Below are 18,643 nucleotides of genomic sequence, written 5' to 3'. Positions count from 1 at the left end.
TCCTCACACAGAACATGACATCGTGATTTGGGAACAGCTGTGTGAAGGACCAAAAAGCTCTCCAGAGAGTGATCCGTACAGCAGAACGCTGCTGCAGGATTGCTCTCCCCCCGCTTCAGGACACCTACACCAGGAGATGCTGGACTAGAGCAGCGCAGATACTGAAGGACCCGTCCCATCCTGGCAACAAACTGTTCCAACTTCTGCAATCTGGTAGAAGGTTCCGCATCTTCCGGGCAAGGACAGAGAGACTCAAGAGGAGCTTCTATCCCCAAGCCATCCGTGCCCTAAACACACACACCCGCCCTCTCACATCATCTATAACTGACTGAGACAGGACTCTTCCAGACACTCTAAACCAAGGCACAATGTACATTTCAATTCCTTTAATTTTAAATATGTTTATATTGTCTATCCTGTAAAATAGTCAGATGTCTATTCATATTAATGTTCAGAATTCACCTGCTTGCTGCTACTACTGCACATTCACCCAGTGTATATACTATATGTATGTATATATATATATAATGTTCTTCCTCTACAGCCCCCCCCCCCCCAATTTTTGCACATGTCGAGGAGCGTGTCAGGCTACATTTCACTGTGTGTTATACTTGTATAACTATGCATGTGACAAATAAAGAACCTTGAACCTTGAACCATGATGATCCACTTGGTAAAATAAATCCGCTTGGCATCTTTCTTGGCCTTAAGACAACAATTCTGATGGCTAAAGATCCAAACGGGACACAAAAAAAAAAAAAAAAAAAAAAAAGAGAACAGCAGGTGAAGGGGGGCTTTTATAGCCTGAGGCCAGAGGGGGCGTGAAGGAGGAGTGGTCCCGCTCCTGGAATTCAGATGATATCGCCACTTAAATTTTCCTTAGGAATTAAAAGTCCTCTGGGAACTGATAAAAGTCCGGTCTTTTATCAGTTCCCAGAGTCAGAACCAGACACGGAGAAGCTGCATTCAGCTTTTATGCTCCTTATATCTGGAACAAACTCCCAGAAATCCTCAGATCAGCTGAAACACTCAGTTTATTTAAATCCAGGTTGAAGACTCACCTGTTCTCAGCTGCATTTGAATAAAGCACCAAATCCACACTTTTAAGCTTAAATTTTAAAACTAACATTTTAACTATTGATTTTATCTATTGTTCTGATTTTATCTGTTTTGATTTTATATACAGGTTTGTTTGTTTGTTTGTTTGTTTGTTAATTAGTTAGTTAGTTTGTTTGCTTGTTTAAATCAATTTTAAATCCTGCTTTTTATTTGTTTTTGTTTCTAATGTCTCTGTAAAGCACTTTGAATCACCTTGTTGTTGAATTGTGCTAAACAAATAAACTTGCCTTGCCTTGCCTTGCCTTGTGCGTCACTACTTTAGTAATCCAAAATATCTCTCTGTTAGCCTTCTTGGTTCCGAATCATCTTCAGCTTCTCATCAGCGGCGTCCCACAGGGCTCAATTTTAGGGCCACTGCTGTTTTTCCTGTATTTGTTGCCGCTGGGTTCCATCCTTAGAAGGCGTGGGATCTCTTTTCATTGTTATGCAAGTGACTGCCAAATTTATTTGCCACTAAAGCAGAAGGATGGCATCTCCATTAAACCTCTCTTGACATGTCTAGATGACATTAAAGCTTGGTTGGCTTTAAAGTTTTTACATTTTAATGAAAAGAAAACAGAGATGGTATTGTTTGGACCCAGTGGTCCCTGTGAGTCCTCCTCTGTTTGATTTGGGACCCCTGGAAGTTTATTTTAAACCTGTTGTTACTGACCTTGGTTTTAAGTTGGACAGTGATTTTAAGTTAGATAGCCAAATCAGAGCAGTGGTGAAGTCCAGTTTTTGTCATTTAAGGCGACTGGCAAGAGTAAACTTTTTTTTTCTTTCTAGGCAGCACTTTGAAACAGGATCAATGCTTTTATTTCTTCCTCTCTGGACGACTGTAACTCACTTTCTCAGCTGGTTCAAAATGCCGCTACACGACTGCTAACAGGAACTCATAAAAGAGAGCATATAATCCTGTGTTGGCTGCACTGGCTGCCTGTGTCTTTTAGAGTTCATTTTAAAATTCGCATGTTTTTTTTAAATGCTTTCACAGTCTTGCCCCGTCTTACCTCTCTGACCATCCCTACACACCCTGTTGGTCTCTTAGGTCAGCTGCCCAGCTGCTCCTGGAGGTACCAAGATCCAGGAGGAAGCTCAGAGGGGGCGGGGCATTTTCTATCGTGGCTCCTAAATCTTTTTTTTTTTTTTTTGCCTGTCCCGTTTGGCTCTTTTGCATCAGAATTATTGTCTAAAGGCAAAGAAAGATACCAAATTGACCATCCCAGCCTTGCCGTAATGGTCCATTTGATTCACCTTTTATTGTTTATTTTATTTTCACTTGCTGAATACGGGACAGACTTGACTGGAGGAAAGAAGGGGAGAAAGAAAGAGGGAAAGAGAAACAGCTGAGAAGAGGGACGGGGGAGAAGGGCAAAAACCAAAAACCAACAGAATGAGCAGAAAAAAAATGCATATATCAATCACCTGGGTCACCTGTTGAGAAAGAAAAAAGAAAACAAGCAATGATATATGGGAATATGACAGTAAATACTAAATATTAAACATTATTGTGCAGCACGTAAGATCAACAGAACACAGTGTGCTTTGAGGTAGGAGCCAAAAAGGGTGTAGTTTGTGGGTGTGATCACCCGTGTGTACACCTGTGAGCATGGACGTGCTTGTTTTTAAAAGATTCCTTCATGTAATGATCTGCTAGAGGGTGTGGGGGGGCCACAGCCCCGTCCTCCAGGGCATGAAGCAGGTATGGAGGAGATCAAAACTCCAGACATCCAGAGGCCCCCAGAGCACAAGAGACCAAGGAAGACCAACAGAGGGGCAGCCGCGCCACTGTCCCAGAAAGAGCTGAGGAGAGTCCCAGATGAGGGCTCACTCAGCAGCCGCGGAGCAGAAGCCAGGGGGGGTTGCAGTGACGCGCCCGTGAGCTCCGCCGGCAGCCAGCCGTGCCTGAGTGACCGAGCCCCAGGCCGAGAGGCCAGGGGCACCCCACCTCCGAAGTGGCCCGAGCGAGCCCCAGGCTCCAGGCCCCGATAAGCGGTCGCCAAGGAGTGAGCCGGTGTGTACCTGGACGCCCATCCCCGGACACAAAGAACCACCAACGCACCGATGTCTGAGGGAGTCCGCCACTGGCAGGGGAAGTGGTGGTAGGGGGAGATAGGCCTCCAAACCTTGGAGGGCCTGAGATGTCCCCAGAGAGGTGGCGCCTGACACCCAACCTGACATATAGACACAGACATACACAGATACAAACATCCATTCCCACCCTCATGCTCTCATATGCACTTACTCCACACTCAATCAACGTGGAGACAGACATAAAGAGACGCTGTACACACGATCACACTCCCCAAGCGTACTCTACAAACCGGGTCTAGGTACCCTTGCCCCTGGAGAGGGGAACTGCACCCAGACCCAGGTGGTGTTGTGGCTCCTAAATCATGGAATAACTTGCCCTTGCACGTTAGAAAGAATCATTCACTGTCCACTTTTAAAACATGTCTTAAAACTAGTGCTGTCAGCATTAATCTCATTCATACGACGTTAACACCATAACCACATTAACACAGCAAATCCCAGTTAGGGAGTTAACGCGGATCACCCCGTGCCAGCACTGCACGGCGCTAATGCATTAACAAGCTAACCGCATTAATGCGGCAAATCCCCGTTAACGTGGTATTAACGGCATTAACGCTGACAGCACTACTTAAAACCCATTTTCAGTCTGGCTTTTGACCTCAGTGAGACTTAGTTAATAACTAATTTAATTACAAGAGAAACTAACTAATTAATTTACTTTTTTCTTTTATTTGGCTTTTATTTCTATCTTATATAATTTTATTATTTAATTCCAGTGTACAGCACTTTGCGTTAGCTGTGGTTGTTTTAAAGTGCTCTATAAATAAAGGTGATGATGATGAAGTATGTCTTAAGTTAATGAAGTAATAAAATAAATAGATATGAGTCCGTTGTTTAGTTGTTTTTATTTAAACTTTTCATGCTTTCAGAAGCTATGCATGCCATCCTTTTTCTGTTGTTATTGTCATTGGCTTTATCATTTAACATGCTAACTAAGGCCTGTAGAGCTCTTGGGAATTTTATTTAAATCTCTCTGAGCAATGCATAATCTAACCTTGAGGAGAATTTGCTGGGACATCCACTTGTGGGAAGATTGGCAGCTGTCGCCAATGTTTTCACTTGTGAATTATCTTTCTTGCTGTAGATTGATGGACCTGAAATTGTTTGAAGATAGCCTTATAACCCTTTCAGCACTCATGGGCAGCAACAATTGCAATTAGTCAATACACACACTGCTCACAATGCTCCAGACCACCACTGCTTAACCAAGCACAGTTGATTAGCAGCACCAGACTGCTGCCTACCCTCTTTATTCCTCTGGGAACAACAAGGGGTTTACTTAGTTTTTCATACACTGTGTCTCCATTTTGAATTAATGTTTGTTAAATAAATTATTTCTTCCTTTCAGTTTTAGACTGCTCTATAAGTAAATGGACTGATTTGTATATAGCACTTTTCTACTCCCCCAGAGTACTCTAAGCGCTCAATACAACATGTCTCATTCACCCAATCACGCCCATTCTCACAAGCACTTTATCTATACATAGTGCTTTCTAAGTACATTCACACACATTCATACTCCGATGGATGCATTGGAGAGCAAGTTGGGGTTAGTATCTTGCCCAAGGAAACGTGACATGCAGACTGGAGGAGCCAGGGATCGAACCACCAACCTTCCGATCAGTAGGTGACCAGCTCTACCTCCTGAGCTACAGCCACCCTCTAGCATTTACCTTTTGGCAAGTTTACTTCATTAGAAATTACAGTGATTCAGTCGACATTTTAAGACAATAAGCAGAATTTAAATTTCACATTGTTTAAGACTTGTACTTGTTCACAGTAACAAATATTTGTCAGCTGTCAACAGTTATTTTGGGAAAATGACCTGGTAAGAAAACCATCCCAAACACCAAACAGGTACCAGTAGCTCTGATTTTATTCTAGGCGTCATTCATTGTCCTTTCATTGTTACTATTTTTGCTGGAAGACAGTGGCACAAATCATAACAACACCATCATTTTTTCCAAATGATTTGCTTGATTAGGCTGAACTTTCTCCTGTTTCATTTGATGGTACAGCTTGAGGGATGGAGTCAAATCCCTTCTGCAGCTTCCAGCTAATTGGGAATCAGTGACCTAGTGTAACAGAACTGATAAATATTGCATTTAGGAAGTTAATGTGAGCTGACAGAAACCAGCATTAATCAGCTGGACCGTGATCACTGTGTCATGCTGTCCTACAGGCAAAGAGCCTAAACATAAATGCACATGTGGAATACGATGTATGCATTCAGGCAGAATGGATGGATCACAGATGTTGTTCATATTTACTTGTATGTGTTTGGTATATCCCTTCCTAAACATGTTCTTAGACATATTTTGTAGGCTAGTTTTTAATCAAACACAGTACTACCTGAAACAATTTAAAAACGTTGAGTTTGTGGGTTTAAACACCATTTCAAATCAAATCAAATCAAATCACTTTTATTGTCACATCACATGTGCAGGTACATTGGTACAGCACATGTGAGTGAAATTCTTGTGTGCGAGCTTCACAAGCAACAGAGTTGTGCAAATGTCTTCACTGTAAATGGTAAACTACCATGTTAGCATGCTGGGAATCTTTGCTATAATCAGTCAGAAAAAGTTCTTCAAGCGTGATTTTCCTCTTTAATGTGGCATTTACTGCCCCCTGACATTTTTTCATCGTTTGATTCAATAAAAATGAATTGAAAAGGGAGAATAAGGCTCTCAAGCAGCTAGCTTCCTAAGTGTCATAAATAGCACTGGTAAGGTCATGGGCAGATTAACCTCCTAAGGGACCCCACTGTACACATCAGTTTCGTTATTTCTCCAGACACCCAGAAACCAAGAAATCTTCTAGAGGTGAAGAGACCAAGTTGATTAATTAATTAACAGTGTGTAACCCAGAGTAAAATCTGTTTTACTAGAATTTAGTAATTTCCTGCACTTATTGCCTGCCAATGAACGCATCACAAATACATGACTCCAACCACATGACTTTGCTCAGCCAATCGGATGGCATGTAGGTCATAGTAAGCCTGTCCCGGCTTTCTCCCGTCAGATGCGTGGAGGCAAGCCAGGTGACAGAGCTGTTGCAGGTTTGTATTGGCAAACACTTGCTTTTCCCGTTTTAACCCTCTGGGGTCCAGGGTATAATTGGCAAGTTTTTGACAAATTTTGATTTTAACTCTATATTTCACCTTTAAAATATGTTTTTCTTGCCTTGTTTGGTACCATTATTTTCAGCACAACCTCAAATATCTGAAATTTGAGTTATTTTTTTCATTTTAGTATACTATATTAGCACAGTTGATCTAAATTAAGACAGAAAATTCAAAATCCGAGTAGAAAAAAGTTATATTTCTTACTGTAAAACCCACAAACATGTTTAATGAATCATTGTCATAACTTGAAATGCAAATAGAAATTGTACATTTCTAAAAATTATGCACAAGTTTTGCAAACAACAAAGTTATATGATACTATTTACCTAAAAATGCAGCCAAGGCCTCAGGCGGTTTTTATATAACCATTTAAATCTATTTCCAGAACAATCAGGTGTGCTGCATCAAATAAGAAGGCACACAAATTATTTGTGCCAGTCCAAAAAATGTAGTTTGTGTTCAGTATAAGACAGAGGAGAACACCACAGGCCTAAACCTGCAGGTCTGACAGCAGGAGGTGCATCAGTCCAGTTTTCCATGTGGGAACAGCGTTTACACTGGAATCTGCCTTTGACGGCTTTTTTTTGGAGAAAATGTGAAATTCAGCAGTATAACTGACACACAATACAAAACCATAACTACATAACACACTAACTACAGCCTCCAAACACGCTAAACGTCACTAATGTCTCACATATGAAAACTCGCTTTCTCTCTGTCTTTCGCTCGCCCGCTTTCCGTCGCGGGTGTCACTCCTAAATCTGTCCCCTCTTCCTAAACAACCAAGTGTCACATGTTGCCATATCATTTTTTTGATTGGCTGACATAGTAAACTAACACCAATAGGGAAGAGGTGTTTTTTCTTTTTCTTTTTTCACTCGCAAGCGGAGAGTGTTTGCTAGCGCTGTCTGTAGAAAACGCCGTTTTTACCATTCTTCCTGCTGTAAACACTGTAATGATAAGCAGCTGTTTCTGTAAGTTAACGTAGTTTCATGCCATACCACAAGGTGGTTGTTGTTGGTTGTTTTTTGGCGTGGTGGACAGAAAAGTCAGGGAACGGCTGCTGAGAGACACTGACCTGACGCTAGAGGGAGCCATATGGATTTGTCAAGCGTGTGAGTTGTCACAGCAGCATGTTAAGACTTTCAGTGAAACGGGTGCCATTGCCATCGGTGACAGCGCTACTGTGGGAGCAGTTTCCAGTCAGAGAAAGAAACGCATACTGCCACAATCTGACAGCAGGATGTTGGATTGCAAGCGCTGTGGCCTGAAGCACATGCCCAAAAAGTGTCCAGCTTATGGTAAAATATGCTCCGCCTGCCACGGAAAGAACCACTTTGCCAAGCAATGCTTCTCAAAAGGTAAAGAGAACAAGACAAAACGACCAATAAACACAGTTGAAGATGCTGATCTCAGCGACACATTTTTTGTTGGTCTGGTTAACTGTGAAACTGAGCCAGACACAGAGATAAATGCCGTAGTGGAAGACAAATGGACAGTGCCACTGGCGATTAATGGGATGCTTGTCACATTGAAACTAGACACTGGTGCTAAAGCAAATCTGATCAGTTTATCTGACATCAAAGAAATGAAAGAAAAGCCCAAAATACAAAAAGCAAAATCGGCCCTGAAAGACTACAATGGACAGGAGATTGAGAGTTTTGGCACATGCAGACTAAAAGTGACAGTAAAGGATAAAGTGCACCACCTGTGCTTCTCTATCGTTGCTGAAGCACATGAGTCACTGCTTGGTGACAAAGCCTGTGAAGATCTTGGATTGGTGAGACACGTGTATTACATCAACGCAGATGTGGACTCGCCACCTGACTCTGTAGGCGACATAGTTCAGAGCTTTGCAGATGTTTTTAAAGGACTGGGCACCTTACCCTTCACATACAAAATCTCACTGAAGGAAAATGCAAAGCCAGTTGTGCATGCTGCCAGAAGAGTTCCTGTGCCACTGAAAGATAAGTTGAAGAAGGAATTGGACAGAATGACAGCCCTGGGAATGATAAGAAAGGTTGAAGAGCCAACCGACTGGGTCAACTCCATGGTGTGTGTAAAGAAAAAGAGTGGTGACCTGAGAATATGCATAGATCCGAAGGATCTAAATGAAAACATCAAACGGGAGCATTACCAAATACCTAAGAGGGAGGAGATTACCTGTGAAATGGCGGGTGCCAGGTACGAAACTCACAAGGTTACTGAACACAAAATGAAAAACTGCAAAGAATTGCAGTTTTTCAATGCAGTGCAGTCTTTGACTTCTCAATGAAACAGATGGGGGTTTTTTGGGGGGGTTTTTGTGTCCCGTTTGGATCTTTAGCCATCAGAATTGTTGTCTTAAGGCCAAGAAATATCCCAAGCGGATTTATTTTACCAAGCGGATCATCATGGCCTTGCCATATTGGTCCATTTGATTGACCTTTATTATAATTATGAATTGATTTTATTTTCAGTTGCTACAAACGGGACAGACATGACTGGGGGATAGGACAGGGAGAAAGAATGAAAGAAAGAGAGGGAGAGAAAGAAAACCAAAGGGGTGAAGAGACGGTGAGAAGGGGGGGAAGAAAGAAAGAAAAAAAAAAAAAAAACACCTGGATCACCTGTATGGAGAAAAAAAACAGAAGAGAAAGCAAACAACAAAGTGCAACATAGTAAAAAAAACCGGCACCATCACAATAAACTAGCTAGCAGTAGATATCAGTAGATACTAAATAATAAACGATATTGTGCAGCACGCAAAATAGACAGCGCACAATGTGCTTTGAGGCAGCAGCCAAGAAAGCTGTAGTCCGCGTCTGTGAATACCCGTATGTACACCTGTGTGCATACCTGTGTGGATCAGCATGCTTGCATTCCAAAGGTTTCCCCATGTAACGATCTGCTAGGGAGTGTGGGGGGGCCACAGCCCCGTCCACCAGGGTATGAAGCAGGTATGGAGGAGATCAAAACTCCAGACATCCAGAGGCCCCCAGAACACAAGAGACCAAGGAAGACCAACAGAGGGGCAGCCGCGCCACTGTCCCAGTAAGAGCTGAGGAGAGTCCCAGATGAGGGCTCACTCAGCAGCCGTGGAGCAGAAGCCAGGGGGAGTTGCAGTGACGCGCCCGTGAGCTCCGCCGGCAGCCAGCCGTGCCTGAGTGACCGAGCCCCCGGCCGAGAGGCCGGTGAGTGGAGATAGGCCTCCAAACCTTGGAGGGCCTGAGATGTCCCCAGAGAGGTGGCGTCTGATACTCAACCTGACATATAGACACAGACATACAGGCACACACAGACACAAACATCCATTCCCACCCTCATGCTCTCATATACACTTACTCCACACTCAACCAGCGTGGAGACAGACATAAAGAGACGCTGTACACACAATCACACTCCCCAAGCGTACTCTACAAACCGGGTCTAGGTACCCTTGCCCCTGGAGGGGGGAACTGCACCCAGACCCAGGTGGTGTTACCCTTTTCCCTGCAGTGGGGGGAGGCAGACCACCCCGACTCCGCCGCAGCAGGGAGGCCCCACACTCCAGACCGCAGTCGGACGGCCAACTCCTCCTAGCCCCCCCGCTCCAGCAGGCCGCAGAGAACGGGGGTGAGAGAAGACTCCAAACCTCCCTCCACTCGCTCATTGTAGTGTTGATGCATGTGTGTTCTAAGGTGCATTTAAAACCCAGGAGGACATGGAGCTACCTGCCAGAGAGCAGCAGGTAAGCGCATGGTCCCTCCTGCTAGCCCTCAATGTCTACGTGGAGATTATCCCCACTGCGAGAGTCACCACATTCCCAAACCAGAAACCGTGGATGGACAGATCGATCCGCACTGCAGTAAACGCCAGGACCGCCTCCTACAACGCGGGTCTCGCCACTGGCGATATGAGCGCCTACAAAGCGGCCTCATACGGCGTGCGGCGAGAGATGCCAAACGCAGGTACCGGGAACGTGTGGAGTCCCGCTTCCACCAGGGCGACACACGGAGTATGTGGCACGGATTACGCACCATTACGGACTACAAAGCCAGGGACACTGCGCCGATCAACGCCGACTCTGCATTCACCAACGAGCTGAATCGGTTCTACGCCCGTTTCGAGGTTAGCCAGGCGGCTAATTCAATTCAATTCAATTTTATTTATATAGCGCCAAATCACAACAAAAGTCGCCTCAAGGCGCTTCATAGATACAGAGAAAAACCCAACAATCATATGACCCCCTATGAGCAAGCACTTTGGCGACAGTGGGAAGGAAAAACTCCCTTTTAACAGGAAGAAACCTCCGGCAGAACCAGGCTCAGGGAGGGGCGGCCATCTGCTGCGACCGGTTGGGGTGAGAGAAGGAAGACAGGATAAAGACATGCTGTGGAAGAGAGACAGAGGTTAATAACAGATATGATTCAATGCAGAGAGGTCTATTAATACATAGTGAGTGAGAAAGGTGACTGGAAAGGAAAAACTCAATGCATCATGGGAATCCCCCGGCAGCCTACATCTATTGCAGCATAACAAAGGGAGGATTCAGGGTCACCTGGTCCAGCCCTAACTATATGCTTTAGAAAAAAGGAAAGTTTTAAGCCTAATCTTAAAAGTAGAGATAGTGTCTGTCTCCCGAATCCAAACTGGCTAATGCTATCTACCGCCTGACTACCGAGGACAGTGACGTCATCAGCGAGAGACCGGTGACCAGCATCGCGGAGCATGACGTCCGAGCGGCACTGAGGAGAGTGAACACAAGGAAAGCGGCGGGGCCAGACGGTATCACCGGCCGTCTGCTGCGCTGCTGTGCTGACCAGCTAGCAGGTGTGTTCACTTACATCTTCAACGAGTCCCTGGCGAAGTCTGTGGTCCCCACATGCTTCAAAAGATCCACCATCATCCCTGTGCCCAAGAACAGCAACCCCTCATCCCTGAACGATTACCGGCCAGTTGCACTGACCTCGGTAGTAATGAAGGTGTTTGAGAGGCTGCTGAAGAACATCATCTCCTCCTCCATCCCAGACACCACAGATCCGCTGCAGTTCGCCTACAGATCCAACAGATCCACAGAGGATGCCATCGCCCACGTCCTACACACCACTCTCAGCCACGTGGACAAGAAACAGGGTAACTATGTGCGAATGCTGTTTGTTGATTACAGTTCAGCGTTTAACACAATAGTGCCCTGCAGACTGTTCACAAAGCTGAGGGATCTGGGACTTAACAGCCGTCTGTGTGCATGGGTGTTGGACTTCCTCACTGGCAGAACTCAGGTGGTGAGGGTGGGCAGGTGCTTCTCCAACAGCATCACCATCAACACAGGAGCACCTCAGGGATGTGTCCTCTCGCCACTGCTCTACTCCCTCTACACTTCAGACTGTGTGGCCACCCATGGCTCCAACACCATTGTGAAGTTTGCTGACGACACAGTGGTGTTGGGTGCCATCTCCAACAACGATGAGGCGGCCTACATGGATGAAGTGAAGAATCTGGCATCGTGGTGCCAGGACAACCACCTCCAGCTGAACGTCAGCAAGACCAAGGAGCTGGTGGTGGACTTCAGAAGGGGTCAGCACAGAGACTACAAGCCCATCATCATCAATGGAGCTCCAGTGGAGAGGGTGCAGTCCTTCAAGTATCTTGGTGTCCACATCTCCTCAGACCTGACATGGGCTGCCCACATTCAGGTCCAGACCAAAAAGGCTAGGCAGCGCCTGTATCACCTACGACAACTGAAGAAGTTCAGGGTCTCTCCAAAGATCCTCAGGATTTTCTATACAGGCGCTGTGGAGAGCATCCTCACACAGAACATGACATCGTGGTTTGGGAACAGCTGTGTGAAGGACCAAAAAGCTCTCCAGAGAGTGATCCGTACAGCAGAACGCTGCTGCAGGATTGCTCTCCCCCCGCTTCAGGACACCTACACCAGGAGATGCTGGACTAGAGCAGCGCAGATACTGAAGGACCCGTCCCATCCTGGCAACAAACTGTTCCAACTTCTGCAATCTGGTAGAAGGTTCCGCATCTTCCGGGCAAGGACAGAGAGACTCAAGAGGAGCTTCTATCCCCAAGCCATCCGTGCCCTAAACACACACACCCACCCTCTCACATCATCTATAATTCAAATTCAAATTCAAATTCAAATTTTATTTGTCACGTACACAGTCATACACAGTACGATATGTAGTGAAATGCTTGGACAACTGCTCGTGACCTAAAGAAAACAAAAAAGGAAAGGCTATGAATAAGATTAAAAAGGGTAAATTTAACTAGGAAGGAATAAAATATAAATTAAGGTTAAAAATGAAATAACTGTACAACACAAATTAGAATGAAGGGTAAATTTAACTGGGAAGAATAAGATAAAATATATAAATTAAAGTTGAAAATAAAATAACTGTACAACAAAATACACAATACACAATATAGAACTATATAAGAATGTATGAAGAAATCTAAATATAAATAAATATATACACAATAACAGCAGCTGTACAAGTATTAACTGGAAATGAAGAATATAGTGACCAGTGTTGTGCAAAAACAATGTCCAGAAAGTCCAGTGTGTGTGTAAGAACCATATGTGTGGGTCAGTACTGTGTGGTGGTGTGATTGAGAGACCGTATCGCCTGCGGGAAGAAGCTCCTCCTCAGTCTCTCTGTGTTGGTCTTCAGGGAGCGGAATCGCTTTCCTGACCTCAACAGAGAGAACAGTCTGTTGTTGGGATGGCTGAGGTCCTTCACGATCTTCCTGGCCTTAGTCCGGCACCGCCTGCTGTAGATTGAGTGCAGGTCAGGGAGCTCGGAGCGGATGGTGCGCTCAGCTGACCGCACAACCCTCTGTAGAGCTCGTCTGTCCTGCATGGTGCTGTTCCCGAACCAGGTTAAGATGTTTCCCGCCAGGATGCTCTCTATGGTGCACGAGTAAAAGTTCCTGAGCACCTTGGAGGGCAGTTGGAAGTCTCTCAAGCGTCTGAGGTGGTAGAGACGCTGTCGGGCCTTTTTCACCACGGTGTTGATGTGACAGGACCATGACAGGTCCTGCGTGATGTGAACTCCGAGGTATTTGAAGCTGTCCACTCTCTCCACTGGGCACTCGTTGATGACGGGGGTCTGGTAGTTCCTCTCCTGCTCAGTGCTGAAGTCCACTATCAGCTCCTTTGTCTTACTGACGTTTAGAAGGAGGTTGTTCCTCTGGCACCAGTTCTCCAGATTCCTAATCTCCTTCACGTAGGCCGTCTCGTTGTTATCAGAGATCAGGCCCACCACGACGGTGTCGTCAGCAAACTTGATGATGGTGGTGGAGCTGGTAGTGGCCACACAGTCATATGTGTACAAAGAGTACAGCAGGGGGCTCAGAACACACCCCTGGGGGGCTCCAGTGCTGAGAGTGGTGGAGGCTGAGACATGTCCGCCCATCCTTACTGCCTGTGGTCTGCCAGTTAGGAAGTTGGAGATCCACTGACACATAGATGAGCTGAGTCCCAGATGCTCCAGCTTGGTGGTGAGTGTGGAGGGAATTATGGTATTAAATGCAGAGCTGTAGTCTATGAAGAGCATTTTAACATAATTCCCCCTTCTAGTGTCCAAGTGAGTGAGTGATGTGTGGAGGAGATGAGAGATGGCATCGTCTGTGGAACGATTTGGACGGTAAGCGAACTGTAGTGGGTCCAGTGTGTCTGGTAGTGAAGAAATGATGAAGTCTCTGACCAGGCGTTCAAAGCACTTCATCACTACTGAGGTGAGGGCTACAGGGCGATAGTCATTAATAATAAATCAAATCAATAATTGACTGAGACAGGACTCTTCCAGACACTAAACCAAGGCACAATGTACATTTCAATTCCTTTAATTTTAAATATGTTTATATTGTCTATCCTGTAAAATAGTCAGATATCTATTCATATTAATGTACAGAATTCACCTGCTTGCTGCTACTACTGCACATTCACCCAGTGTATATACTATATGTGTATATATATATATATATATATATATTAAAAAAAAACACCCAGCACGCCCCTGCGGGCGGTTTATCCTTCAAGCTCGGGTCCTCTACCAGAGGCCTGGGAGCTTGAGGGTCCTGCGCAGTATCTTAGCTGTTCCCAGGACTGCGCTCTTCTGGACAGAGATCTCCGATGTTGTTCCCGGGATCTGCTGGAGCCACTCGCCTAGCTTGGGAGTCACCGCACCTAGTGCTCCGATTACCACGGGGACCACCGTTACCTTCACCCTCCACATCCTCTCGAGCTCTTCTCTGAGCCCTTGGTATTTCTCCAGCTTCTCGTGTTCCTTCTTCCTGATATTGCTGTCATTCGGAACCGCTACATCGATCACTACGGCCGTCTTCTTCTGTTTGTCTACCACCACTATGTCCGGTTGGTTAGCCACCACCATTTTGTCCGTCTGTATCTGGAAGTCCCACAGGATCTTAGCTCGGTCATTCTCCACCACCCTTGGGGGCATCTCCCATTTTGACCTCGGGACTTCCAGGTTATACTCGGCACAGATGTTCCTGTACACTATGCCGGCCACTTGGTTATGGCGTTCCATGTATGCCTTGCCTGCTAGCATCTTGCACCCTGCTGTTATGTGCTGGATTGTCTCTGGGGCATCTTTACACAGCCTGCACCTGGGGTCTTGCCTGGTGTGATAGACCCCAGCCTCTATGGATCTTGTGCTCAGAGCTTGTTCTTGTGCTGCCATGATTAGTGCTTCTGTGCTGTCTTTCAGTCCAGCTTTGTCCAGCCACTGGTAGGATTTCTGGATATCAGCCACCTCCTCTATCTGCCGGTGGTACATACCGTGCAGGGGCCTGTCCTTCCATGATGGTTCCTCGTCTCCCTCCTCTTTCTTGGGTTTCTGCTGCCTGAGGTATTCACTGAGCACTCGGTCAGTTGGGGCCATCTTCCCAATGTATTCTTGGATGTTCGTTGTCTCATCCTGGACTGTGGTGCTGACACTCACCAGTCCCCGGCCCCCTTCCTTCCGCTTAGCGTACAGCCTCAGGGTGCTGGATTTGGGGTGAAACCCTCCATGCATGGTAAGGAGCTTTCTTGTCTTTATGTCAGTGGCTTCTATCTCCTCCTTTGGCCAGCCTATTACCCCAGCAGGGTACCTGATCACGGGCAGGGCGTACGTGTTGATGGCCCGGATCTTGTTCTTACCATTCAGCTGACTCCTCAGGACTTGCCTGACCCTCTGCAGGTACTTGGTGGTTGCAGCTTTTCTAGCGGCCTCTTCATGGTTCCCATTCGCCTGTGGGATCCCCAAGTACTTGTAACTGTCCTCTATGTCTGCAATGTTGCCTTCTGGTAGTTCAATCCCCTCAGTTCTGACTACCTTCCCTCTCTTTGTTACCATCCGACTACACTTCTCCAGTCCGAACGACATTCCAATGTCATTGCTGTATAGCCTGGTAGTGTGGATCAGTGAATCGATGTCTCGTTCACTCTTGGCATACAGCTTGATGTCATCCATGTACAGGAGGTGGCTGACAACTGCTCCGTTCCGTAGTCGGTATCCGTAGCCAGTCTTGTTAATGATCTCACTGAGGGGGTTTAGGCCTATGCAGAACAGCAGTGGGGACAGAGCATCTCCTTGGTAGATCCCGCACTTGATGGTGACTTGTGCTATGGGCTTGGAGTTGGCCTCTAGTGTTGTACGCCACATCCCCATTGAGTTCCTGATGAAGGCTCTTAGGGTCCCATTGATCTTGTACAATTCTAGGCATTCCAGTATCCAGCTGTGGGGCATTGAGTCATAGGCCTTCTTGTAATCAATCCAGGCAGTGCACAGGTTGGTCAGTCTGGTCTTGCAGTCTCGGCTGATTGTTCTGTCTACCAGTAGCTGGTGTTTTGCGCCTCTGGTATTCTTGCCAATTCCTTTCTGTGTCCCGCTCATGTATTGACCCATGTGCCTGTTCATCTTAGCCGATATGATGCCATGTAGTACTGAGGCAGGTTATTGGTCGGTAGTTGGAGGGGACCGGTCCCTTCTTGGGGTCCTTGGGGATCAGGACCGTCCGGCCTTCAGTTAGCCATTCCGGGTGTCTCTCGTTAACTAGCAGCTGGTTCATTTGTGCTGCCAGACGCTCGTGGAGTGCAGTCAGCTTCTTCAGCCAGTAGGCGTGAACCATGTCGGGCCCTGGTGCTGTCCAACTCTTCATACTGGAGACCCTTTCTTGGATATCTGCCACTGTGATGGTTACTGGACCCTGTTCAGGGAGGTCGCTGTGGTCTGCCCTCAGATCCTCTAGCCACTGAGCATTGCCGTTATGGGTTGCATCCTTCTCCCATATGCTCTTCCAGTATTGCTCCGTCTCCAGCCTTGGTGGTGCTGTTCTCTTATTGTTCCCTTGCCACTGAGAGTACACCTTTGCTGGTTCTGTGGAGAACAGCTGGTTTATTCTCCTGCCTTCTATCTCTCTGGTGTACCTCCTCAAGCGGCTGGCCAAGGCTGTGAGTCTTTGCTTGGCAGTTTCCAAGGCCTCAGGTATGGACAGCTTGCTGTATTTCTTAGGCACCTTATTTGTCGCACCTTTCTGCAACTCCGTTAGTTGGCTAACCTCCCTCCGTGCTACTTTGATCTTGCCCTCTAGCCTCCTTCTCCATGGAGGGTACTGCCCCTTGTCGCTGTTCAACTTGTAGCCAAGCATCTCACTGATCACTGTTGCCGTATTGTAGATGAGCTTGTTAGTGTCGGTAATCGTGGTTGTAGGTATTGCCCGTAGTGCTGCATTAACATCATCTAGCAGACCTTCTGAGGGTACTTCACGTAATCTTGGTAACCGGCTACGGGGGATCCAGGTTTCAAGCTTGGCCATGATCCTATTTTTCAGGTCAGTTCCTCTCGCACTCAACGATCCTTCTCCTATCGCACTTGGGGCTATGTACCCAATCTCGGGTGATGATATCTCCCCCCTGACCTGGCGTCCTGACTCCTCCTTGCCGTAGCATTTGTGTTGTACCTCGTCAATCTCTAGCTGTGAGAGCAGTCCCTTCTTTCGAATGTTGGAACACTGAGCTACTAGTTGTTTCGCCGTCATTGTGGATGTTGGGTATCGAAGAATCCATAGGTCCCTCATCCTATTCATGTAGCCCCTTCCGCCAGGGTTACTTGCGTAGTAGCATTCCAACAATGCCCTGTTTTCGTCTCTTGCCCACCGATGCCTTCTTGTTCCAGTAGCCCACTTTTCGTCAGGGTGCCCTGGTTCCTCAACACCTGACGCGGACCTTGTTGATCCGGGCGACGTCCGAGCCGGCATGCCTTCATATTTATCTGTCTCGCTCATGTCTGCGGTAGGCTTGCTTAGCATAGGGGGTCTAGCCTTAGGACCCTTACTGGATACAGACGCCCCAGGCAGGAATCGAACTTGCGATCCTCTGTTCCAAAGGCGTGTAGTTTAACCACTACGCTATCCAGCTGCTCTATATATATATATATATATATATATATATATATATACATACACACAATGTTCTTCCTCTACACCCCCCCCCCCCCCCCCCCAATTTTTGCACATGTCGAGGAGCGTGTCAGGCTACATTTCACTGTGTGTTATACTTGTATAACTATGCATGTGACAAATAATAAAGAACCTTGAACCTTGAACCTCTACGTGTATTTAACATTGGATTCCGTGTATCGTGCCCACCCCCAAGATCCTATATGTATGTGTAATGAGAGTGTGAGTAAGTAATGTGAATGTCTAAGTTGTGGGATAAAATTGTGGCAGAGGCAGCCAGAAGGGGACAGGGGGGGGGGGGGGGGGTAGCCTCCTCTGCACCCTGGTGACATACCCCTACTCCAAGGTCCTGCATGTGTGGGTGGTTGTGGTGGAGCGGGAAGGGGGAGGCAGCTGGAGATGGGGAGGGAAGGAAGGGAGGGGCAAGTGACCCCTCCCTGGGGCCAGCTCCCCCGCTGACCCCAGTAGGCACTCCCATACTCCGCGACCCGCCAGGGAAAGGGGGCCCAGGCCCATCCAGACCGGGGCCCAGCGCAGCAGCACCCCCCGGCCCCACAGATCCCGGGACAGTCCACCCAACCCCACCACAGAGAAAGCTGCACCCACCCCACCATCCACTCATCTTCCAGACTACATGAGACAATAGACGCCCAGGCTGAGATCTTCCTCCACCTCTCCTGTATCTCCCCCTCCTGCAGAGAGTTCCTGAGGAGAGGAAAGCTCCTGCAAGGTGTAACAACCTCCCCCACCAGTTGAAGAGCCCCCCAGGTGGCTCGACGCACCGGCGGCACCCTGCGCCAGGGCTGGGCCCCCATGCACCCACCCGCCCACAACCCCGGCAACACACAAACCAGGACCCAAGGCCCCGAGGCCCGGCCAGGGCCCCAG

At 47.0% G+C, this 18,643-nt stretch overlaps 1 pseudogene; it reads right to left on the bottom strand.

Annotated features, from left to right (window-relative positions):
- LOC147324222 (uncharacterized) overlaps positions 1-18,643 on the bottom strand; it is a 51,311-nt pseudogene that overhangs the window by 11,217 nt on the left and 21,451 nt on the right.

This window comes from Aulonocara sp. 'chitande type north' Nkhata Bay, linkage group LG7 (genome assembly GCF_057382095.1).
Source record: "Aulonocara sp. 'chitande type north' Nkhata Bay isolate Kocher_YH1m ecotype deep benthic linkage group LG7, A_spYH_male_GT1.1, whole genome shotgun sequence".
NCBI lineage: Eukaryota > Metazoa > Chordata > Actinopteri > Cichliformes > Cichlidae > Aulonocara > Aulonocara sp. 'chitande type north' Nkhata Bay.
The sequence above is the reverse complement of the archived record's forward strand: the minus strand, read 5'-3'. Positions and strand labels throughout refer to the sequence as shown.